This window comes from Canis lupus, chromosome 2, assembly GCF_003254725.2.
Source record: "Canis lupus dingo isolate Sandy chromosome 2, ASM325472v2, whole genome shotgun sequence".
In the NCBI taxonomy this organism is placed as follows: domain Eukaryota; kingdom Metazoa; phylum Chordata; class Mammalia; order Carnivora; family Canidae; genus Canis; species Canis lupus.
Genome location: NC_064244.1, coordinates 15,815,832 through 15,841,064, shown reverse-complemented (window position 1 = coordinate 15,841,064; position 25,233 = coordinate 15,815,832). Strand labels below are relative to the sequence as shown.

The 25,233-nt window shown below is 42.5% G+C and overlaps 1 long non-coding RNA gene across 1 annotated transcript; it reads right to left on the bottom strand.

The window, feature by feature from the left end:
• Window positions 1-153: 153 nt before the first annotated feature.
• LOC112670273 (uncharacterized) lies at window positions 154-7,480 on the bottom strand. Its single transcript, XR_003142843.3, has 4 exons — window positions 6,712-7,480; window positions 3,540-3,744; window positions 3,315-3,439; window positions 154-2,292 (listed from the first exon to the last, which is right to left on the bottom strand). It is a non-coding gene; the product is annotated as an uncharacterized LOC112670273 (long non-coding RNA).
• Window positions 7,481-25,233: the final 17,753 nt, after the last annotated feature.

The following is a 25,233-nucleotide window of genomic DNA, read 5'->3' as shown; positions in this document are numbered from 1 at the left end:
TGTTTTCTTATTGATTTTTCTGTCTGGATAATAGATTATTGGTGTGAGTGGGGTATTAATGTCTCCTACTAATATTGCATTAGTGTCAATTTCCCTCTTTAGCTTTGTTAATACATGAATAGACAGCAATACGATAATAGTATGTGACTTGAAGAATATTTTAATGGGATTTCAAATATATACAAAAGTAGACAGATAAATACAATAAGCCTCCCTTTATGCATGATTTAACTTCAACAATGATTAACATTTTGCCTATCTCATCTCACCTATTTTTCTACTACACACACATTTTTTTCCATAGTACTTAAATTCCATAGTACAGCATCTTACTTATTAATATTTTATTAGTATCTCTAGAAGATACGATGTTCTTAAATACCTAACAATACCCTTATCACACACACACAATAATACTTTTTTTTTCACAATAATACTTTTTAAAAATCCTTCCTTAGTAAAATTCTGTTTCTTGTTCAAATTTCCCCATTGTCTCAGAAACATTTTTTATAGTTGTCTTATTGAAATCAGTACGCAAGCAACATCTACTCATTAAAATTGGTTTTGTATATTTCCCATGCCACTTCTTTGTTGAACAAACTAAACATATACATATATATATAAATATATATGTTTTACATATATGTTTTTAATATGTTTTTACAAGTCACTCTGGCTAGGGGCACCTGGATGGCTCAGTTGGCTAAGCATCTGACTTCGGCTCAGGTCATGATCTCAGGGTCCTGGGATCAAGGCTGGTATCTCTCCCTTTACCCCTCCCCCTGCTTTTGTGTGCTCTCTCTCTCTCTAACAAATAAAATCTTTAAAACTAAAAATATCACTCTGGCTAAACGAACTGTGGCATATTCCTACAATAGAGTATTATTCAGCCCTAAAAAGGAGGGAAATTCTGGCATACAGTGTGACATTAAGCTAAGTGAAATAAACTAGTCAAGGAAGGACAAATACCATATGGTTCCACTCTCATGGAGTGCACTGAGTAATCAGATTCATAGAGAGAGAAAGTAGAATGGTGATTGCCAGGGACTGGAAGGAGGGAGGAGAGGGTTGTTTCTGTTGATGGGTATAAAGTTTCAGTTCTGCAAGATAGAAGTCTGGTGACTGGTTGCACAAAGATGTGAATGTACTTAACACTACTGAACTGCACACCTAAAAATGGTTATGGTACATTTTTAGGTTATGTGTATCTTATCACACATTAAAAACATTTTTAAATCACTGCTATGTGGAGAACGGTTTGTTGCCAAGTCCAAGTAGAAGCAGGCTGACCAGCTGGAAGGGTATTTCAGGGGCCGGGGAGATGACAGTGACTTGGATTTTGGTGATTACGGTGGAAGCAATTGAAAAAAGATCAGATTTGGGGTCCATTTAAAAAGGAGAAACAGAGGTGCTTGGGTGGCTCAGTCAGTTAAGCATTGGACTCTCAATTTTGGCTCAGGTCCTGGTCTCAAGATCGTGAGATCAAGCCCCGGTGTCGGGCTCTGTGCTCAGTGGGGAGCCTGCTGGAGGATTCTCTCCCTCTGCCCACTCCCCACCCTCTGCTTCTCTCTCTCTCTCAAATAAATAAATGAATACATAAATCTTTTAGAAAATAAATAAATAAAAGAGAGAAAGAGGAGTACCTGTTGGCAAATTAGATTTTGAGTGTAAAGGAAATGAAAAGTGACTGAGGACTCCTAGGATTTTGGCCTGATGAACTGAGTTACTGGCAGTGCCATTTAGTCCAGTGAGGAGTCCTGAGGGAGGAGCCAGCTACCAGGTGGCAGGCTGATTACATTGGACCTTTTCCATGAGGGAAGGGAGCTCGGTTGTTCTCTTTGGAACAGGCCCTTATTCTGGATTTGGATTTGGTTTCTCTGGCTGTCGTTATGCTGCTGCCAGCACACTCTCCCTAGACCTGCTGAGTGGCAGGCCTCTCAACACAGTATGACTTCTGACCAAGGAACTCATTTTACAGGGAAAAGGTAAGCCATGGGCAAATGCCCATGAGAGTCCCTGATCTTATTATGTATCAGAACACCAGAAGCAGGTGGCTCGTGGAGCAGAAATGGTCTATTGGCAGCCAGTTCCTATGCCAGCTGGAGAAACACCTTGCCGTGATGCAGCATATGGTCTTGCTGGCATTGCTGTCTCTCCGCAGCCAGGATACACTTGGCCAAGACTCCGAGGGTGATAGTAGTGGTGCAGGGGACTTCTCAAGATCATACCTCTGGACTTCACCAAAACCATTTGCCTTCTTTACTCAAGTTTTTGTCTGGGAGGTTTAGGTACCTGGAGAGAAACATTTTCACCTTGGAGTCACAGCCTCCCAAAAATGACTGGCTGGAATATTCAGTTAGCCAAGTTAGTGAACATTAAACCAGATCTGATTTTACAATAGTCCCCCCATTATCCATGGGGGACACATTCCAAAACACCCCAGGGGTGCCCGAAACCCTGTATATACTCTGTTTTTTTTTTTCTACACATAAATACCTATGATAAAGATTAATTTGTAAATTAGGCACAGCTAAGAGACCAACAACTAATAATAAAATAGAACAATTATAACAATATACTATAATAATAGTTATTGTGAATGCGGTCTCTCTCTTGCTCTCAAGATATTTTTTTAAACTGAAGTACAGTTGACATATATTAGTTTCAGATGCACAACATAGTGATTTGACAGTCATACACATTACAAAATCTTCACCATAAGAGTAGTTACCATACAGTTATTACAATATTATGATTATATTCCCTATGCTGTACTTTCCATCTCTGTGACTTGTTTATCAGATAAATAAGTTTGTTTCTCTTCATCTTCTTCATCTGTTCTATCTACCCCTGCCACACCCCTCATCTCCAACAGCTACCGGTTTATTCTCTGTGGTTATCAGTCTGTTTCTGGCTTTTACTGTTGTTTTGTTGTTTTATAGTATGCATGTAAGTGAAATTATACAGTATTTGTTTTTCTCTGTCTGACTTATTTCACTTAGCGAAATCCTCTCATCCACCATGTTGCTGCCAATGGTAAGATTTCTTTTTTTTTTTAAGATTTTATTTTTATTTACTCATGAGAAGCACAGAAAGAGAGACAGAGACAGAGGGAGAAGCAGGCTCCCTGTGGGGAGACCAATGTGGGACTTGATCCCAGGACCCCTGGGATCACCACCTGAGCTGAAAGCAAACGCTCAACCACTGAGCCACCCAGGTGCCTCAAATGGCAAGATTTCATTCTCTTCTCTCAAACCATCTTACTGTACTGTACTCACCCTTCTTGTGATGACGTGAGATGTTAAAATGCCTACCTGCTGAGATGAAGCGAGAGTGAGTGACATGGGCATTGTGACGTAGCGTTTTCTCTTAATGGACCCTCTGATCACACATTGGAAGGATGATCATCTGCTTCCGGGCCACAGGTGACCAAGGGTCGCTGAAATAACAGAAATGGAACTGCCGATAAGGAGGCCAGTGTCTGTCCAAAAGTACTGTGGTGTTCCTACCTTGCATATCACAGAGCTCTGCGCACCCACCGTGTGTCACGGTCACTTCTGGGTCTCAGCTTCTTCCATCAACTCCTCAGAGCCTGAACTTCCACGATGTCCATGGGCAAGTCTTCGGGCTGCCCTGCTCTTCCCAGCCCCCTGCTGCAGTTTGACGACCACTGCCCCTGCCCGGGATCGCCAGCATCTCTGCCAACTGCCTTTAACAGAACACCCCGTCAGCTCCAGAGAGATGCTGGGGCCCACTCTCACGCTGTCCCCTGGGCCACGGTCTCCCCAAGTCTCAAAAACAGACACTTTCGTTTTTTCCTTTTGTTTCTTACCTGAGAACAACAACCAGACCTTTAATGAACATCTTTTTCCTTAGGAATTCGCATTGTCTTCATTCACGTAAAGCCAAGACTCGCCCGCCACTCACACCCCAAATCAAGAAAAATGCCACTCACCTGAATGCACAACGCACGTGACTAAGACACAACACTTCTCATCGGCCTTCCAGTTCATGATGACACCCCAGGTTCTCAGAGAGTAACAGGTACTCCTGTTGTTAGTGAGAAAGGGCCTATTCTAGCAAACATCCTAAAATGAACAAAGTGGGTATCAATTACTCAGATCTTAAACTCAGGTGCATAAGAAATGTAACTTTTTATTTTATTTTATTTTTTAAAGATTTTGTTTATTTATTCTTGAGAGAGGGAGGCAGAGACACAGGCAGAGGGAGAAGCAGGGCCTCTGCGGGGACCCCGATGTAGGAATGGATCCCAGGATCCCGGGGTTAACATTCTGAGCCAAAGGCAGATGATAATCCAGGCGCTCAACCACTGAGCCATCCAGGCACCCTATTTTGCTGTCCTTTGGTTCTCTGTGCTCATAGCTCCTTGCTGAGAGACACGCAGGGAAATGCTCTGCTGCCCTGCAGCCCCAACCTTAGCCCCCTCCCAACACTGAGGTGGCCTCAGGCCCCTGGGGCCAGGCACCCTTTGGTGCTTCTGTCCTCTCATGCTCCCAAGCCACACTGCATGGGCGCTCCCGAGGCCAGGCATTCTCTAACCCCATTGTCTCTCTCCGATCTCCTCACTTATCTAGGGGTTATTGTTAACCAGTTTGCAGTGTGGACCTGAGTAGCTGCCTTTCTTTAAAGGGAGCATGTGATGCCGGGGGATTGCTCACCTGCCTACTGGGCCAAGCCTTCTTCCTCTCCTCATTTCCCTCTGGGCCTCAGCCAGGGAAAGGGGGCCAGTTGAGCCTAAACTCTTGCCACTTACAGGGTCCCTTCCAGTTTGCAGAAGTCCCATACCCTTCTTAGCTTTTATGTGACAGTCCACTGCCAAACGTTCTATTCCTCACGGACAAGATCAGGAGAAGCAGGAAGGCATTTGTTCTTCCAGAAAACTTTTAAAGGTTGTCTCAAAGGCAAAACAAAACAAAAATCGCATCCCTTTTAGGAAGGAGGATGCTTTCTTGCTGTGGCACTGGAAACTGGGATCCTCCTCCAAAGCGCAGCTGGTTTGCAGTGGTTTCAGGAACCTCAAGGCACGTTAAGGGGATGTGGGTGTGCCTGCAGCCCGGGGTCCTCTGCCTGGGTGGTCCAAGCTGGGGTCTGCAACAGTGCTGCAGATTTTTTTTTCTTCAAATGCAGTTTCATCTTGACCCATTGATATACTTCTAGAACCACAACAATTTCTGAGAAGCTTGCCTCCGCTCTGCATACCAATTTTCTCATGTCCCGGAGTGACCTGCCCCAGATTCCATTATACAGTTTGTCATCAGTCTGCAGGGCCAACGTATCCTTTGACCTTGGGCAATAGTTTAATTTCTCTGTGACTCCATTTTCCGCTATAAAATGGGACAAATGATAATATCTATGGCATAGTAACATGTGAAGTCCTTAGAACCAACCATAGTAAACAGTCAATATATATTACTATCATCATTATTATAGCTCTCTTCACTATTGTTACTATTATAAATCCCATGTGAATCCCTACATGCAGCAGAGATAAATCTTAGGCCACAACTCAGATAGGTAAAAAATGTAATTCGCTTTATTATTCTCCAAGTCTGTTTGGTTTCTATTTTGTGTGCCCATTCCCTGGGGTGGCAGAAACTTCATTCCAGTTAACTCGGAGTCTCCTTCTCTCTAGGGTTGTGTATAATTTGGGGATCTACCTCATAGGCCAGTGATGCATCCAGGTGCCTCCAGAGGAACTGACTCTCTAGAGAACCCAACTTAGATGCTGTTCCTACTTCCTGGGGAGCATGGGAGCAGAGAACACCCCTAGAAGAAGCCAACTTTCTTTATAAGTTCAGGGGGAATTACAGGAGGGGGGATGTGGGAGGGTAAATTTTTAGAATCCTATTTGATGTTTTCTTCATTACTGCTAATTTATTTTTACTCTATGGCCCCTTACCAGTCAAAGTAGACTGTGAGGCATCCGTTTGTACATCCCAGGGAGGTGTTATTACATCAGAGAAGCAGAGGAATGCTTTTTGGAGGTTCAGACATCTGGACATTTCTGTGTCAAAAGTCTGGCCTTGAAAGAGTCACAGCATTAATTTTAGGCCATAAACACTATGTTGGAAAGAATTTGAGGTGATGGTAAAAGTCAGGTCTTGTAAGCCAAAATGAGCTACAGATTCTCTCTGTTGGAAGAGAGGAGAGTTAGTAAGGAAACAGGTAAATTAAATTCTGTGTGGGTAGGGTGAGCATCCAAACTGGTTCACTTTTGAAAGTGAAAAGAAATGCTATGAATACAGTTGCTCCCCATATCCATGGGGACAGATTCCAAGACCCTTAGCAGATGCCTAAAACTGTGGATAGCACCAAAACTTTATATATATATATATATAATATATATATATTATATATATATATTATACTATACTTTTACTTTTATAAAGTAAAAGTATACTATATATACTATAGTATATATAGTATACTATATACTATACTATACTATACTTTATACTATATATATATACTATACTATACTTTATATATATAATATATATATATTATACTATACTTTTTCCTATATATACATATCTATGATGAAGTTTAATTTATAAAGTAGATACAATAAGAGATTAACAATAACAGGTAACAATAAAATAGAACAATTATAATAACATTCTGTGATCAAAGTTATGTGAATGTGGTTTCTCTGACTCTCTCTGTCTGAAAATTTCTATTGTACTGTACTTACCCTTCTTCTTGTGATGAGATGAGATGCTAAAATGTCTACATGACGAGATGAAGTGAGGTGAATGATGTAGGATAGCGTTAGGTCACTATTGACCTTCTGATGGTAGGTTAGGAGAAGGATCATCGGCTTCTGGGCCACAGTGGACCAAGAGTAATTGAAACCAGGGAAAGTGAAACCACAGATAAATGGGGAACTATTGAATTATGCTGAGATCACAGATACAAATCAGGACCGTCTCAGGCAAAGCAGCCCAGACATATGTTCACCCTACGTAGGACTCCCACTCCCTACCCCCATACTAAGCCCAGGGCCCAAATGGAGATGAGGGTTTCTAGAAACCATATATTTGCTTGGGGAATCTGGAAGGAGAGCTTCTTTTCCTCTTTGCTTATGAGAAAGCTCCCAGGGATACCATCTAGCATGGCTACAATGCATGACTGCCCAGACAGGGTAGACAAAGCCTGGTACGGTTCTCCATGCACCAACGTGACAAGGAAGCACAGCTACTTGTTTTCTCTGCCTCAAAGTGGTCAGTCATAGCTGAGAAAGAGCCAGGTCTGGCAAGGCCATGGGGCCGAGGGTCAGATGGGAAGTGAGTATCCCAGCTAGGTCCCAGAGTAAAGAACAAGAGACATACCTGCCCTCAGGCCACTCCCACAAAGCTCAGCCTTCTACCACAAGCCAGCGACCAATCCTGGGAAGTGAGAGGCGGACTCCCCACTAACGAAGTAACACATAGAATGCACAGAGATCCCCCTGATTTGACTGAGACTTCATTTCAAGTGCCAGGGAGAACAGGGACTTGATACGGGAATAACATGGCTGTGAATATGGTGATATAATCTTGCACATCTGAGTGTGGCCTGAGACTCACACTCACTTTTCAATGACACAGAGAACCCAAAAATTAGAATGACAATCCTAAAGGCAGAAGTCTTGCAACTTTTATGTAAAAGTCCCTCTTCTAAAAAATATTGGCTTAGAGTCTAGTCTTCTAGGGCATTCTGTTATATAAACACGGGTATCTACACACAAGAAAGTTCTGGCCTTTGGGGGAGGCTGTTTGATAGAATATACAAAAAAGCAAAACAAAAAATGCACTTAACCTTCAGCCCAGAGTTTTATTTCTCAGCATCTTAGGAAAATAGTTGCCCACGTTGTACACTAGAAGGAATATGAAAGGATTTTCAGGGTTGTGTTGTCTATGAGAGTGAAAAACTGGAAATACCCTTAATATCAGTCAGGAGGGGAGTGGTTAAAGAAACAACTGCATCTCCACACTACTGAGCAGCAAGTGCATTAGGTTTCTTAACATTCTGAAGTGGAAAAGTCTTCAAGACAGAAATTGAAAAAGTAAGATATGGAGCAATACATACAGTGTGGTATTACTTATGTAAACACACCTCACACACATCTACACAATAGTCTATAAATTTGATGTAAATAAATATAAGAAATAAAGATCTGGAAAGATACTCACCAAATTGAAAGCAATGGTTAGCTCTGAAGCAAGGACTACAATTGGGAAATTGAAGGCTAAGGTAGATGTTTTCACTTTTTCACTTGATTGGGGACAGTTCAAATTTTTTACAGCAAGAATACATTCAGGTAGTGTAACCCATTCTTTTAAATTGCCTCTTTGAAGCAGCCAGGAAACAGACAGTACAAATGAGGATAATTTGAGGAGAGTTTAATTAAGGGACAATTTGTAAAGTTACAGGTAGGGTTCAAGAGAACTACTTAGGAGAGCAAAGTGGAAACAAGGAGAAAGTTATGTAGTGATATTACCAGGAGGAGAACCATGATCTGTGTTCTAAGGATACAGCCCGTCAGAGGAGTTAGGAACTAAATTCCCGTACATCATTCTCTCCTTCCCTCCAACACCTGCAGGAGCTGTCCGCTGGTCCAATCCAATGGGAAGCCAGAGAGCAAGGGAACTTGTTGATAGAGTCCACAGAGTGAGGCTGCTGGGGCAAAAAGTAGAGGGCAATGTGGTAGACAGTTATTATATATAATATACAAAGGGCTGCCATAATTGATTTAAAAAAAAAAAAAAAAGGACAAACAGGGCAGCCCAGGTGGCTCAGTGGTTTAACGCCACCTTCAGCCCAGGGCATGATACTGGAGACCCGGGATCCAGTCCCATGTCTGGCTCCCTGCATGGAGCCTGCTTCTCCCTCTGCCTGTGTCTCTGCCTCTCTCTCTCTCTCTGTCTCTGTCTGTCTCTCATGAATAAATAAATAAAATCTTAAAAAAAAAAAAAAGGACAAACAGCTCACCAAATGTTGGGATGTTTGCATAAATGTCACCCAACCCCTTTCCTGAATTCAGAACAAACTGAGATCTATGATAAAGAGTAAGGCAGATGGGAGCCAAGTACCATCTTCCACGTGGACTAGGGGCTGGGATGAAGACTACCTAGTGTGAAGAACAAATGTCTTCCCAATACTGAATATGAGAATCCTGCATTGTGCCAACCTGTCACAGCATGCTGTGCAATCGAGCAGACCCCTCCTCCAAGACAGAGAGGGAGAAGAGGCGCTGAACATGACCAACTGGTGTTTCTTCATTTCACCAATGTACACATCACGTGGTCTCTTCCAGGGCAGAGTATGAGAAGGGGAAGGGAGTCCAGAAAGTCCTTGCTCTCACATGGACTGAACAATAGGGAAACAGGAAGGGTGTGTTCTCTGCTAGCAACCAACTGAAAAACTGGGCAAAGGATATGAACAGAAAGTTACATCAAATGAGAGGAAGATAACAAAGGAAGGGAGGGAGGAAGAAATGGAAAAGAAGTCAGAGGAGAGGAAGGAGGACAGACCTCTCTCTAAGTGGGTGTTTATGGGGTGGAGATAGCCATGTAGAAGATACCTCAGAGGAGAGATACCCAGAAGGGGGAGGGTGCTCATTTTATTCTTCATAGATTTGCATTATTTAATTTGTCATGTAGAGTGTCTGTAATTAAAAACAAAATCTTAATAAGTGGAAAAGCCACACAGTTTCTTTCCTAGAAAGAAGAGTATTCGTATTGTTAAATGCAAATGGTACGAAGAGATGAAGGGTGAGTTTTTGGATCGGACTCTGAACCAGGAGGTTTCTCCAGACATCAACAAGGGCAGGTGGGGGCATTGTTGTAACCCTGAGTTTGGTTTTGCTGAGATGAGGAAATGTAGGTAATGAGTGAACACGAAGCTTTCAAAGAACTGGCTATGGCAAGAAGACGTGGTGGTAGCTGGAGGGGAGTAAAGGGTTATGGACAGACTTTGTTTTGATAAAGGAGATATAAGCCTATTTATATGCAACAGGAGAGGGTGACAACACAGAGGGAGAGAGAAAACAGGCCATGAGCAAAGTCACGGATGAGACAGATGGAGGGAAATCTTGGCCTCTAACCTAGGTGGGAAGGAAGCAAGGCGAGAGCAGTAAGCTCGTGGATGAGAAAGAAAGCCAACTTCTGGTCAGAGAGAAGTCAAGAACACTTCCTAATCAAGAGGTGTGGGGGATCTGAGGAGAGGGTCCCAGTTCAGAATAGGAGCCGGCAATCCAGTTGAAACTGGAGACTAGTCATGTCTCCAGCCTGGTAGTATCCATGGTAAGGTTAGCACAGATGACTCTAAGTTTGGAGGATTGTAAGGAACATATGTAAGATAACAAGAAAGTTATGGGAGTTAAGAGCCCTTGGAACAAGGTGATTCAATTGGAGTCTAGTGTGGATAGAAAAAAAAAGCCTCTTCGTAGGTAGGGAGCACGCTATACTTTCCATATTATTGCAGTAATTGCCTGTTCATTTGCTGCCACCAGCCTTTATTAGGGTATAATCATCTCCATCCCCAGTCTACTTCTCATTCTGAAAATATAGACTATGTGGCACATGGTAATTATTTGGCAAATAACTGTCCACTGAGTAACTTAGGGGAAAAGAGGGGATGGTGTGAGGGAATGAATCTCTTAATGAGCTAGAGGAGAAGGTAGAATGGGATTCCAGTTAATTAAATTCAACTGAAATGGGCATCTCTTCTACACTTTGGGTACTAGGCAAACCACCGCACACAAGCAGACGCAGTGTGTCGTCTGCAGAGACTGGGCTGGAGGACTACCAGAGCAAAACGTAGAGGCTGTGATCAGAGATCAACATGATGCAGTTTAAGATTTGGAGGTGGATGCGCTCTAGGTGACAACTCTGTCCAACTGTCTTTTGATTACTGATCTGAATGACCCAAGCCACACGGGGAAAGGAGTGTTCCAGGCTGTACCATGGCGTGGAGAGAGTATAGTGTGCCTGGAGGCAGGGAGAAGGAATGCAGATGGTAGGGGTGGGGAAAGCAGTGCAGCGCATAATGATTGAAAGCAGAAGCTTTGATTCAGATCTGGGTTCAAAGTTGGACTTCCCCTCTGCTATGAGACACCTCCCAGACAGCGATTCTTAACTGGTGATTTCACAGACCTCCCCCCACTCCCCAGGAAATATTTGACGATGTCTAGGGGCCATGTTCTTGGTTGTCCCAGCTGGATGGAAGGTGAGTGGGATGCTACTGGCATCAGCTGGGTTGAGGGAAGGGATGCTGCTGAACAGGACTGCCCCCTAGGAACGAATGACCACGCCCCAAGTGCCAATAGCGCCAAGGTTGAGAAACTCTGCCCCAAGACTTATCTGTACAATAGTTTTAATAATGTCAACCTGTTAGAAGTTTAATGAGAAGCCATTTAATGTATCCAGAGAACTTGCCATATAGTAGATGATAAGAATAAGAATATGAAAAAAAATGAAGTGGAATATGAAGGTGGATGGAGTAAGATGCTAAAGACAAATCTCTCATTGCAATTTTGAACTGAGCATTTACTTGCAGGACATAGAGAACCATCTTTTGTTCTGATGGCTTATCTTTAAAGTATAACATCATAATATGTGCAGGCACTGGAATTGCTGTGTATCTGAAGTAGACCCCCCTCAGGGGCAAACCAATATCAGCCAAGATCTTCAAACCACCCATGCTGGGTTCACCCCTGCGAGAAGAGAGGAAATGTTTGCAGGGCTCCAGTGGGAAGAGTTGCGGGGTGGCGGGGAGGCCAGCTCTGCCCGAATCCAACCATATTGTGGAATCTGCTGTACTTCATGCTGGGCTTGGCGGGAAGAGGACGTGCTGCCTCTCTTCTCCTTTCTCCTTTCATTTTAATAGTTGCAAAATATTACAAACTCAAATCTGGCAGGGGAAAAAAAGGAAGTACTTGCATCGAAGTACCTCAATTTTTATTTAAATTTTCTTTTATCTTTTAGATCTCTACATAAGTCATTATGTGTTCGTTATGGGGGGGGGGGGGAACCTGACAACAAGAAAAAGGAAAATGAGCACATACCGTCCTACTATGCTTTTGGCATGCACACCTTCAGATTTCGATCCTGTACACACAGGGCATTATGTGTACCTTTTAAAATAAAATTGTGATTATGTCATTAAAAGACTTTGCAAACTGATTTTTAATTGTTTAAAGATTCATTTATTAATTTTAGAGAGAGGTGGGGTGGGTGGAGGGGCAGAGGGAGAGCAAGTCTAGGCAGACTCCCTGCTGGCATGGAACCGGATGCAGGGCTTGATCTCACGACCAGGAGATCATGATCTGAGCCAAAATCAAGAGTTAGACGCTTCAACTGAGCCACACAGACGCTCCATACTTTTTAATTTAATAATACATTTTAAATAGTTTTAATGTCTTTGAACATCCTTCTGTATGAACTTGTCAAAACATAAACACTTTTTCCCCTAATTACAAAAGGAATAACCTCTAAATGTGAAAGAAATGCCAACAGTGCATAGAAAAGAAAGGGAAGGGGGAATGCTCAGGATGAGTTAGGAACCCGTGACTTCAGTTGGCAGAAACAGGACGGGCTCAACAGGGTCATCAGGATGGCAGGTGCTGTCTGTCTCCTCCGCTGTCTCCGGGGGCCTCATCTGCAAGCCGGTTCTCCTCATGGTCACAAGATGGCTTCCAGAGGCAATCAAGGCTGCATGGTCCCTTCTCCCAGAGAATATCAATTTGTTCTTTAAGTCTAATGGCATCAACTTGTATCATATGCCCTCCCTGACCAATGACACTCACCAGGGCCACCCTAATCACTCATGAACTGGGCCTGGCCAGATACAGAGCCCAGAGGTGGGGTTGGCATGTTCTGAAGGGCAAGGCCGGTGAGGAGGGGTGGACACCTAAACTCAGCGGGGATTCTGTCGAAAGATGGAAGGAAAAATTGTGAGCAGTCAACGGTGTTCACTTTGATACTCCTCCCTACTATCCAACGTGCCTATACCCTTTCCCAGCTATCTTTTTTTTTTAATTAGTTTATTTATTTTTGAGAGAGAGTACGAGCAGGGGGGAGGGGCAGAGGGAGAGAGAGAGAAAGAATCCTCAAGGAGACTTGACTCTCGACTAAGCAGGGAGCCCAATGTGGGGCTTGATTCCAGGACCCTGAGATCATGACCTGAGTTGAAATCAAGAGTCAGTCACTTAACCGACTGAGCCACCAGGCACTCCTCCCATCTATGAGTTTGTTTAAAACAACAATAACAACAGCTTCATAAACTGTACACAGCCCTCTTCTGAAAGGAGGCACTGAGGGGTGGTCCAACTCCTGCACACACTGCAAGTCCCGGGCCTCTTGCAGGTCTGCAGGCCTCTTCATTCTGTTATTTTAAGCATATGTGGTGGTGGTGCTGGTTGAATTTACGTAGGAATAGAAGGAATTTTCTTCCAAAATCAGTTCTTTTTTCTCATGTGATCTGAGCTCCTTTCACATCAACTCTTCCTTTTTATTTCTTTTTGGGGGTAGCAAGGGACAGAATTATCCCACAGACCCGAAGATGGGTTTCTTCTCATGTAGTCATTTCGAGGTAGGGGCAGCTCTGCACAGGCCTGTGCTTCATTCCCAAAACAATACCCACACAGTCTTTTGCTCATCTCTCTGTTTACCCGAGCATGGTTGAGCATGGTTTGCTCCTTCCCTGTGAATCATGAGTTGGTTGGCCCTTGGGTCTACATTTATATGTAGGGGTCCCCAGGCTGCCCAAAGACAGTCGGAGGGCAGTGGTTCCATGAGCCATCAAAGCTGGGAACAGTTTTCACATTCATTTTATTTTTTCTTTTGTGGAAACCTTTAACCAGAAGCCTGGTCCAATGAGTAGAGACTCTACCTTGCTCCGTGGAGGGTGATGGGTCTGGAGATCTGGGTTTGGCTCCCTTCTCCGGATGCTCAAAGCTGGAGGCCTCCAAGTGGAGTGAACGTCTGGTCTCGTGTGGCTGCAGGCACGTCCCTCCATCCAGTCTGCTCCGTCCAGAGCTGCCAGCCCCTCTGAGACAACTGCTGCTGAAAGCTTCTATCTGGACTCTCTCTTGCCACTGGGCCTTCGACTGATGTTGGGCTTCACAATGAGGAAAAGGGGCCCCAAGTAGAACATTCCAAATCTTTTCTTTTGCCAATTCAAGCCCCTATTTCCTGTTCTTCCAAAGTGAGAATTATTTTTAGTGGCATTTTCAGAAATTCTGCCTCTTGTCACCACTTTGTGCAGTTCACTCTAAAAAGGGAGTTGTGGGTTGATTCCCAGAATTTTATACCAATTTAGGCTTAATTGTTTTGTATTTTCTTGAGGTCTGTAATATGGGGTTGGGAAAATCCCTAAATTCTTTGTTGGATGATGCCTTTTCTGGTGTATCTTGTTTTATCCATTCCAGTGAGCACTGGAAGGAAATTTTTTATAAACCCACTAATACATTGCTCTTTCCCAGATGCCCCCAAAGCACTTTTAAAGGTCACATAGCATCCCAATCACAAGCATGAAGCCAAATGTACTTACCCAATTTCCAACTGGCAAATGGTTAGGTGATTTCCAAATTTTTGATCACTGTAAAAAGCTACAAAAACTTTGTACATGATATTTGTGCATGTCTCTGATTATACTTTATTGAATTACCACATTTTCTTTTTTTTTTTTTTTTTTTTTTTTGAATTACCACATTTTCAATAATGGCAGGGAACTAGCTCTATTTTGCCCCTTCTCAGCATTGTCTTCATTTTCGGTTAAGTGGTTCTAAATAAAAACCATCACAATGATCCTTGGCCATATTGTAGGTGCCTTTCAGCACCTTCTCTTCCTACCAGACCATATGCTGACCCAGATAAACCAATCCTTGAATCCAGGAACATGATTGGTCTACTAGGAATGCTCATTCTCCTCATTTCTACTCTCCTTCTGCTCCCTCTCCTGGTCCTTTATCACTCACAGCTTCTCTTAGTGAACTTTCTACTTACTCTCTGGCATTTTCAGCTGTTTTTCTCCATATACTTCTCAAGCTTTCGGGTCTATTTCTACCAAGGCTTTATCTTGTGAAAATCAATGAGATAGAAGTAACAGCCATCTGCTTCTTAGCACTCTGCTTCTCAAAATAAAATATCATACACACATACACTCTCACATGTGCTAAAACCCTGATGTATCACTGTCAAGAAGGCAGAAACCAATAATCTTGTGTTTATCAAACCATGAAGACCACCAGCTTGGCTGGTGGTGACCAGCATGAAAACTCTCTGAGGTGCTTGTTAAAATCCAAATTCCTGGACTGTACCTCAGGTTAACTGAAATAAAAATCCCTAGGGATAGAGGACCAGAAATTTGTGTTTTATCAATTCTCTAATTATTCTGGTACTTACTAAAATATGTGAACTTATCTAACTTACGAGAATTTTTGTATCAAAGTTCAACTCTGTGTGAGCTAACACAGCAACTCCCTTTCTATCATGCCTCTTAAATAAAAATTCTATTAAAATCACAGGTCTAAATTGATGGTAATACTGGGGCACCCAGGTGGCTCAGGCGTTTGGATTTTCAATTCTTGAGTTGGTCTTAGATCATGATGTCAGGGTCATGGGATGGAGATGGAGCCTCATTGAGGCTCCAGACTGCCCGTGGAGCCTGCTTGGGATTCTCTCCCTCTGTCTCTCTACTCCTCTCTGCCCCTGCTCGCTTTCTTTCTCTCTCTCAAAATTTAATTAATTATTAATGAATTAATTGATGGTAAAACTGACACAATCTCCACAAATCCAAAAAACATCGGGTGGTAGAGCTTACAAGAATCAACATATCTGGTACTTCTCTGCTTCCTACTTCCTTGCTGCTCAGTTGGGGTCATGTGACCAGTTCTGGTAGGATTAAGTTGAGTTCATGCTGTCTGTGCCTTTGGTATGGTGTCTGTGAAGCCATGTGCTCAGAAGGAAGTGTCATAAGATAGTGGAGCCAGTGTCAGCTTGAGTCTCTGATGGTCGGTGGAGCAAAATCGCTGTCAGCCTTTAATGCAGTGTGAGCTAGAAATAAGCTATAGATATTTTAAGGTTATTTGTAACTGCAGCATAACCTAGTCTTATTCTGAATAACACAACTAAAAGCCTTATTTCTTGTTCATTCATCAGTGTATTTGAGTGTCTTCTGATCATTCAAAATTTGATTATAATAAGAAATCTCCAGTTCGAGGTGTACCTTGGTAGTTCAGTGGTTGAGCATTTGCCTTCAGCTCAGCACATGATCCTGGGGTCCTGGGATCAAGTTCCACATCAGGCTCCCCAGAGGGAGCCTACTTCTTCCCCTGCCTATATCTCTGCATCTTTCTCTGTGTCTCTCATGAATAAATAAATAAAATCTCTAAAAAAGAAAAATCTCTAGTTCTATAAATCTGAGGTTTATTCTAATATTCATCTACAAAAATCATTTTTCTATCTTTATTATAGCTGATTTTATATTTGGATTTGTGCAAATGAGAGAAAAAACTTTCTATGGGTGAAAGAAGGGTATTTGGAAACTTGATGACCTGAAAAAGGAAGTGAGATAAAGGGATGCCTAGGTGGCTCAGTCATTAAGCATCTGCCTTTGGCTCAGGTCGTGAACCTGGGGTCCTGGGATCCAGCCCTCCACTGAACTCCCTACTGACCCCCCAATCAAGCCCTGCACAGAGCCCCACATCAGACTCCCTGCTTGGCGGGGAGTCTGCTTCTCCCTCTCCCTTTCTCCCCGTCCCCGCTTATGCTTTCTGTCGCTCATTTTCTCCCAAATAAATAAATAAAATCTTTAGAAAAAAAAAAAAAAAGGCAGTGAGGTAAAAATGAGTCAGTGAGTGTTAACCAGGAGAAAAAACCCAAAACTTGCTGTTACCTGGTTTGACAATAACTCATTTTTTTCTTTTCTTTTTTTTTTCACTTTTTTCTTGAACATGGTAGGAAACTTCAAATTTCCCTTAAGCCCAAAATACATACATACTGTGATCATTATATTTATATAATATGCTGTAATTTTACACAAAACCTGCGATAACACTATCAATTGTTGAGTCCCAATGCCTTTGTGATTTCTGATTATCTTACTCAACTCTGGTTGTGGCTCAGTTCAGCCATATCTGCTGATATTTGTTTTTTTTTTTAGATTTTTATTTATTTATTCATTAAAACTATCACAACAATGGTTGAGAGACACAGAGAGAGAGGCAGAGACATAGGCAGAGGAAGAAGCGGGCTCCCTCTGGGGAGTCAGATGCAGGATTCCATCCCAGGACCCAGGATCACGACCTGAGCCGAAGGCAGACACTCAACCACTGAGCCACCCAGGTGCCCCTCTGCTGATATTTGAACTCAGGGCTAGTCTCAAAAATGATGCCAACACATCTACCCTTTGAGAGTAGAAGTACCCTTCCTAACCCCCCAGCCCTATCCCAGGTCTGTAAGAGGAAAAGGAACTTGCATCCCTTTGCACCTCTTGTTATCAGCTCTTTGTGTCTCAAGGCTATCATCTGTTCCTAAGCAGCTGAGAAACATATTGGGCAATGAAAAGTGGGGACAGAAGGAGAAAGAGGTGGTAAGAATTTCTTTGCTCTAGCTGGTCCTTTTTCATTCTTCTTTGCTTTCTTTTCTTCTATTTGCCTTCCTTCTTTTCTATTAGCATATTCTGTGGTTTCTCCTTTCCTTTTTTTTTTTAAGATTTATTTATTTATTCATGAGAGATACACACAGAGAGAGGCAGAGACACAGGCAGAGGGAGAAGCAGGCTCCATGCAGGAAGCCTGATGTGGGATTGGATCCTGGGACCCTGGGATCACACCCTGAGCGCAAAGCAGATGCTTAACCGCTGAGCCACCCAGGCGTCCCCCTAGTTTCTACTTTCTATTTGTTTTTGTCCTACTCCTCTGATTCTTTAGCATGTAAATTATTTCAAGGTCATGAGCATCATTTAGAATCTGATAGAGTCTATGAACACTCTCCCGGGAAAATTGCACATAAACTATATTTAGAACCTCAAATTAAGTAAACTCTATAAGAACCAGATATTCTGTCCTCAACTAAGTCTCTCTGTTCTCTTTTCCTACAGTATTCATCTTAAATCGATTTGCATTATAAGACCCCGCCCCCGGTATTTTCTTGGCATTTTTCAATTCCATTTTCTGGGTCATAGATTCTTAATGGTTACTCAGAAAACTTTTTGCAGGAGTCAGACCAGGGTGGTGGAAAGAGCATGAACTTCAGAGCAGCCCATGCCTGGATTAAGTAGTGGCTTTGCTGCCTGTTAGCCATGTGACAATGGGAAACATGGAATTCCTTGAAAGTCCTTCACCTCATCTCTCATTGCTTCTCTTTTACAGGCAAGGTAAAACATGATATAGTGGCTATAAAACTTGTTTTGGCCTGTGGCTGTATCTCCCATTCTCCTTGGAATGAATGGCTCTTTGCACTCACTGTCACATGCATGAAACTCCGTGGAGGGACACCTGGGTGGCTCAGTGGTTGAGCATCTGTCTTTGGCTCACGTCAGATTCCAGGGTCCTGCGTTCAAATCCCACATCAGGTTCACTGCAGGGAACCTGCTTCTCCTTTTGCCTATGTCTCTGCCTCTCTCCCCATGTCTCTCATGAATAAATAAATAAAATCTTAAAAAAAAAAGAAAGAAAGAAACTTAGTGGAAACCCTAAGACAACCAAAAAAATTAAAAAGTAGTGTTTTCCCTCATAAGCAAGACAGAAATCATGTACATTATGAATGAAACTTAAGAGATTAATCTGATGCCTCTAAAAGATTATTTCTTTTTCATCTTCTTAATCTTTGAGAGATCACTTTGTAGAACTGATTTTGTTTCTCTCTACTTCTTCATATTGTGTAGTAGCTGCTCTTCAGGATTCTTGTCTCTCATTACTTAAATATTCTTTTTGAATATAATAAAACCTTCTTATTGCAACTCACTAGGTTTTATTTCATCAAACTCATCTAAATCTCCTATCTAACAAGTTATAAAGGATTCTGAACTCACACGCATCTCTTCCTTACACATGGGCACCAACTGCTTTTGCATTGTATACACATAATGCCCTATTTGATTTTAGTCAGTCAGACTATAGCTGGTGATGTATTATTATTATTATTATTATTATTATTATTCTGCACTCAAACACACAAATTTCAAGAAGATGCAGACTAAAAAATTCCTCTGTGAAAATAAGCAAGTCACAGAACCTGTAAAACCTTCTAATGTGACTCTTTACAAAGCTCAACTCTAAAAGAAAAATTTGGAGAGAAATATGAATACATTCTCTTTCCTAACATTAAAAGACTGATTTTTTTCTGGGTTTCAAAGGGTTTTCTTGTTTTGTTTTTTGATTTTTTGTTTGTTTGTTTCAAAGTATTTTATCGTATTCCATTTACCTCTATGGGTTTAACACAAGTTAATGTCAGAATGTCAGAAGGTGGTACCAACTTTAATATCCCTCCTCCAAAATGGTGTTAGAAACTTCGTGCAGGGGTTCCTGCTGAGTGTAGAGAGGAAGCTTGAGAGCTGTACAGAGGAGAGAGTGAAAAGAGAGGCAAAGACAATTGTAGTTCCAGAAAAGTTGCCCCTTCCTCACTTCGGGCCATATTTTCAGGTTATCACAAAAGGACAGTAAGCAGGACTTAAGTATGAGAAAAGCAAAGGATTTGCTTGGTTGAAGCTCTAGGACAGGTATAAGACTGGAGGAGGAGTGAATTACAGGCATGAGGTCTGCCTTGGTCCCAACTAGAAAGCTAACTCTTCCCTCGTCCTAGGGTGGGGGTGGGGTGACATCTGACTTGCCTTCCAGAGATGTGTGAACAGTGGAGGAGACTTGGTAGGGAAGGAGGAGAGGAGGGTTTAGCATAAACGTACCTCTCTATTCTTTGTCTGACAGCTATGGTCAGGGCTTTCCTAGTAGCTGTGGACCAGCCCTGAGGCACAGAAGCTTCTGTCATCACCACAGAGACAACTTCACCATAGGTTTCTGTGAATTCACCCTCACAATGGATGTTCTTGCAAAAAGATATCCTGATGGCAGTGAACATTCTCGTGCACCACCCAAAATGCTCTTAGGTGATGACCTTGTCCCTTGCTGTGGGAGGGCTGCCAGGAGACAGCTCTCAGCTACTGGCCCCCTTGGAAGTTGCCTCAGCTGAAAAGAAGAGCCTCACCCAAGGTTATACACCCTTCCCAAGGTGGCCCACATCCAGTGACTAATTGACTTAGGCTTTGACACAAATAGGGCAGCTCTGTGAGGCCATCCCAAGTTCAGAGCTCTCTGTGGGGCCCATGAGAGCTTTTGTTGAGACCTCACCCCAGTCCAACTTTGCATTGGCCCAATCCTGGATTTCTTCTTCCCTTCCTCAGGTGAGATGCCAGGGGCATTCTTTGGTAAATGTCCTGCACACTTGTCTGCACCTCAGAGTCGGTTTCCTGGAAGAGTCCAGACCTGAACATTGACATTTGCTTCGTTATACTGAAAACACTAGCACACATGTTCAGAATATTCTAGAAAGCTCTGTTTTAAATATGGAGCAGTTTCTTCAGAGATTGTGACCAGAAACCAAAAGAGTTTCTTCTGATTGTGGACGATTGGAGCCAACCTTATAAAAGAAATTATTCAACTGGTGATAATTGTTTAGTTTCATGTTGAAAACCATGACCTTTAAGATTTGAAGGCTCAGAAACACAGGAAAGTGAACTTGGAAGTCTGAGGGGTATGTTGGCTGTCCATTACAAAGTGTCTCTTTTTTGTGCTAAGTGATATGGGATATCAGGGAGCAAAACTGGTCATGTGAACCCCAATTCATTGCCAGCTGTTTAAGAAATGTTCAGTTGTCACTTAGTCTCACTAACTCTTGTCTCCCCCTCCACTAGCAGGGGGTAGAAAAGCACACGTTCGCACACTTTCCTCAAACAAAATAACACCTCCCAGCTGTCCCCTGCTCCCTTACAACGACAAAAGGAAAAAACACTCTCCCAGCCCACAGGCGACTGTGCTTGTATAGGAAGGAGGAGGAGGGAGGGAGACTGGGTAATTCCCAGTGGAGCAGTGGGGGTGACCTCTGGGGGTAGCACTTTTGGTGAGCACCAAAGCTGGAAATAGAATGGGCAATTCCTTTACCCCCAATAGAGAAAACAAGAGGGAGGGGGAGGGGCGAGGGAATTTTGAAAAAGCAGCAATCTGGGGAAGCATGAAATAATAGCAGGAATACCCTAATACAAGTAAATCTGTTTTGAGATCTGAAAAATTAGCTATACTTGACATATGACTCTTTTGATAAAGTCCTGTTGTCTCCTGAAGGAGATGTAACCACAGGCATGTCAAATAATAAAAAGCAAAAGAGAAGGTGCCGATTTTTTTTTTCTTTAAGGTTGTTTTCTTGACGATTGATTTCCTTTTCCCAGAAAGCAACTGCTTAATATTGAGAAATAGCTAAAAGCTCTTCTGTAATACGCTCTGGAGAAAGAAAAGAAAAGAAAAGAAAAGAAAAGAAAAGAAAAGAAAAGAAAAGAAAAGAAAAGAAAAGAGAAAGAGAAGAAAGAAAGAAAGAAAGAAAGAAAGAAAGAAGAAAGAAAGAGAAAGAAAGAAAGAAAGAAAGAAAGAAGAAAGAAAGAAAGAAAGAAAGAAAGAAAGAAAGAAAGAAAGAAAGAAAGAAGAAAGAAAGAAAGAAGAGGAAGGAAAGCAGATACAATATTACAAAAAAAGCCAGAGCAGTGTGAGCTTAAATTGGAAGCAGTTTGGTGTCTCAGGAGGAAAAAGAAGGGCAGGCTTCCCTGGCTCTACAAAAGTGAAGCTTTCTTCGGAAACCTTTTGTAAGCCAAAATGGTGCAAAGAAGCAACTACCATTAACATGTACGGAAATTTTGGGGGTGTTCCAGACGGCCAGAATAACCTCTCTGAGGCTTTTCTGATGTGATCTTAGGACACAGCTCGCTAACGGATGCACAAAATAAATCAAGATAAAGCACAGATGCTCACAGACACAGTTCAAAGCTTTGACTGTTTGATGCTGAGATGCGGAGTGGAGTTGCTGGGCAAGAGGCTCGCGGGCCGTCCCTGGGCGTCCGCACCGCCTCCCTAAGGGCTTGCCACAAAACCAATGCTCAACGCTGTTTTGGCTTTTCACCTTTTCTGGTAAAAGCAAAAATCCTCTTTGGATTCTTTTCAGTTAGTAGTAACAGGTACTAGCGTGGGTCTTTTGTAAAAAGCAAAGTGGAGTAGCATAAACTTTCCAAAAGTGGAGGGTACCTGCACAGGGAGAAACAGATGGCTAAATCAGAAAGAAAGAAAGAAAACTCTCATTATACACAGGAACAATTAAGCTACTTAAGAGAACTTATTAAGGCACCTGGTGGCTCAGTCAGTTAAGTGGCTGACTCTTATTTTCGGCTCAGGTCATGATCTCAGGGTCATGGGATGGAGATTGTGCTGGGCTCTGTGTGCGCTCTGCAAGGAGTCTGCTTCTCTCTTTCCTTCTCCCTCTGCCCCTCCCCCCATAAATAAATAAATCTTAAAAAAGAGAGAGAGAGAACTCATTAGGAGTGTGTGTGATAGCACATTACTTCAGAAAGAAGTGGAAAATGCTATCATTTGGGTATTCTCTGTTTGCTTATGATCTGGCGCAGATCATAGGGCATTAGTAACTGGAGGGCATTGAAGGGCTTCGGGAAAACAGACGCTTCTGCTTATCATCAGCCCCAGCTGTCGGACTAGGCCTCTGCCCACCTCTGTTCCATCCAGTGACTGGGAGGCCCACGGTGTTATGGAGATCACAGCAGGGAATTCAGCATGAGCCCCTCTAGAATGTGGTCTCTACATTCACTTAGCAATTCAACAAAACTGAATCACAACTGAATTACAGTTTATACAGGCTACAGTCTTTGTGTTTGTGTGGCTACAACTCCAAATAAAATCCTTAGGCACTTTGATTTGAAATCATTAAAGGTAGAATCTCCTTTCTAAAAGAATCTTAACTCATTGAGTTTGAATGAAGTATCTTATCTCTTTATCAGTACTTTAAAGATTTCTTTTATTTTTTAAAATTTTTTAAGAGAGAAAGAGAGAGCATGAGTGGGGGTGGCTGGAGGGACAGAGAGAGAGAGAGAGGGAATCTTCAGCAGGCTTCACACCCAGTGTGGAGCTCGATCTCACAACCCTGAGATCATGACCTGAACTGAAATCAGGAGTCAGATGCCCAACAAATTGAGTCATCCAGGGACCCCTCTTTATCCCTATTTTATTTTTTGTAGCAAACAAATTCAGACTTCAAGTGCCACATGTGTGAATAGGTAAATGCTGAGCACTAACTGACAATAAATATATACCCTCGACTTCTGGATCAGTCTTTGCAAAAAGTCCACCCACTAAAGCCATTTATAACAAATACTTTGTGCAAGTAGTTTGTGTATTTTTCTATCTTTACATCAATTATGTCTATTTTGGAAGGAAGCCTTTGAAAGGTGGTGGTTTGAAAAATATGTCCACAATGTTTTTTCTCCTTACCTCAAGAGGTAGAGCTTAATTCTCTCCTTGAGTGTGGGCTGGATCTAGTCACTGACTTCTAGCCAACAGATTTAGGCAGAAATGATGTCACTTCTTTATTTTTTATTATTTTTTTAATATTGTGGTTAAGTATATAATATGATATTGACTAATCATTTTTCAGTATATGGTTCAGTGTACAGTTTAGCCTTGAGAGAGACCCCAACCCAGAATCACCCAGCTAAGCTGTTCCCTGAATATTTTTTTATTTAATTTATTTATTCATGAGAGACACAGAGAGAGAGAGGCAGAGACATAGGCAGAGGGAGAAGCAGGCTCCACACAGGGAGCCTGATGCAAGACTCGATCCCAGGACCCTGAAATCACTACCTGACCCAAAGACAGACACTCAACCACTGAGCCAGCAGGTGCTCCCTGTTCCCTGGTTCTTGGCTCAAAGAAACTGTGAGTGGCACCTTTCAGCAACCTCCAGAACTTTTCAGCATCTCAAACTGAAACTCTATCCTCATTAAACAACTCCTCATTCCCTACCTGCCCCTAGCCTCCAGCGACCACCATTCTTTCTTTCTCTGGGTGTTTGATTATTCTAGGCATCTCTTAGAAGTGGAATCATACAGTATTTGTCTTTTTCTGACCGGCTTCTGTCACAAGGTACAGTGTCCTCAAGGTTCATCCATGTTGCAGCATATGCCAGAATTTCCTTTCTTTTTAAGGCTGAGTAATATGCCACTGTACTGTACATTATATGCCACATTTGCTTAGGCCTTTGTCAGTGGACACTTGGACTGCTTCCACTGGGGCTATTGTGAATAATGTTGCTATGAACATGGGTGTATAAGTCCCTGCTTTCCATTCTTTTGGGTATACATCTATGAGTGGAATTGCTTGATCACATGGTAGGTCAATGCTTAATTTTTTTATAAACTGCCGAACTGTTTGACACAGAAGCTACACCATTTTCCATGCCTTTTTTCTTGCATCTTTCACAATATTTTATTTTTAATCACAATAATATATACACCATTTTACATTCTTACTAGAAACGCAAAAGAGTTCCAAGTCTTCCACATCCTCACCAATACTTGTGACTTAATGGTTTTTTGATAATAGCCATCTTAATGAGTGTAATGTGAGATGTCATTGCTGAGACTAGATTATAAAAGGACTTTTGTGTTGGATGTGTGTGGCTGTCTGTCTGTCTCTCACACTCACACTGGGGAATGCCATCTGCTCTTGCAGGGAAGCCTTGAGGAGAGGGCAGCCCGGGGAGAGGTCCATAGGGCGAAGAACTGAGGCCCGCCATCCTGCCCCCAGTCAACAGCCCATGAAAGAGCTTGGCAGGGAATCCTCCCCCAGTGAACGTTGAAATGACTACAGCCTCGTGAGGGACCTCAACCCAAATTCCCTCGCGAAGCTGTTCCCCAGTTCCTAACCCATGGAAACTGTGAGATAACAAATGTCTGTTGTTTTAAACCACGAGTTTGGGGTAATTTGTTAGGCAGCCACAAATAAATAGTCAAGGAGTAAGAGTTTCATTACCAATTTAGTCAACAGTTCCATAAATATTTGCTGAGCAGCTCTGCTGGGTACTGTTCTAGGCACTAGGGGGAAACAATCTTGATGTTGTAGAACTTACATCCCAACGCAGCACATAGCTTTTATCTCAGTCTTTGTCTGAGCCAGGCTTG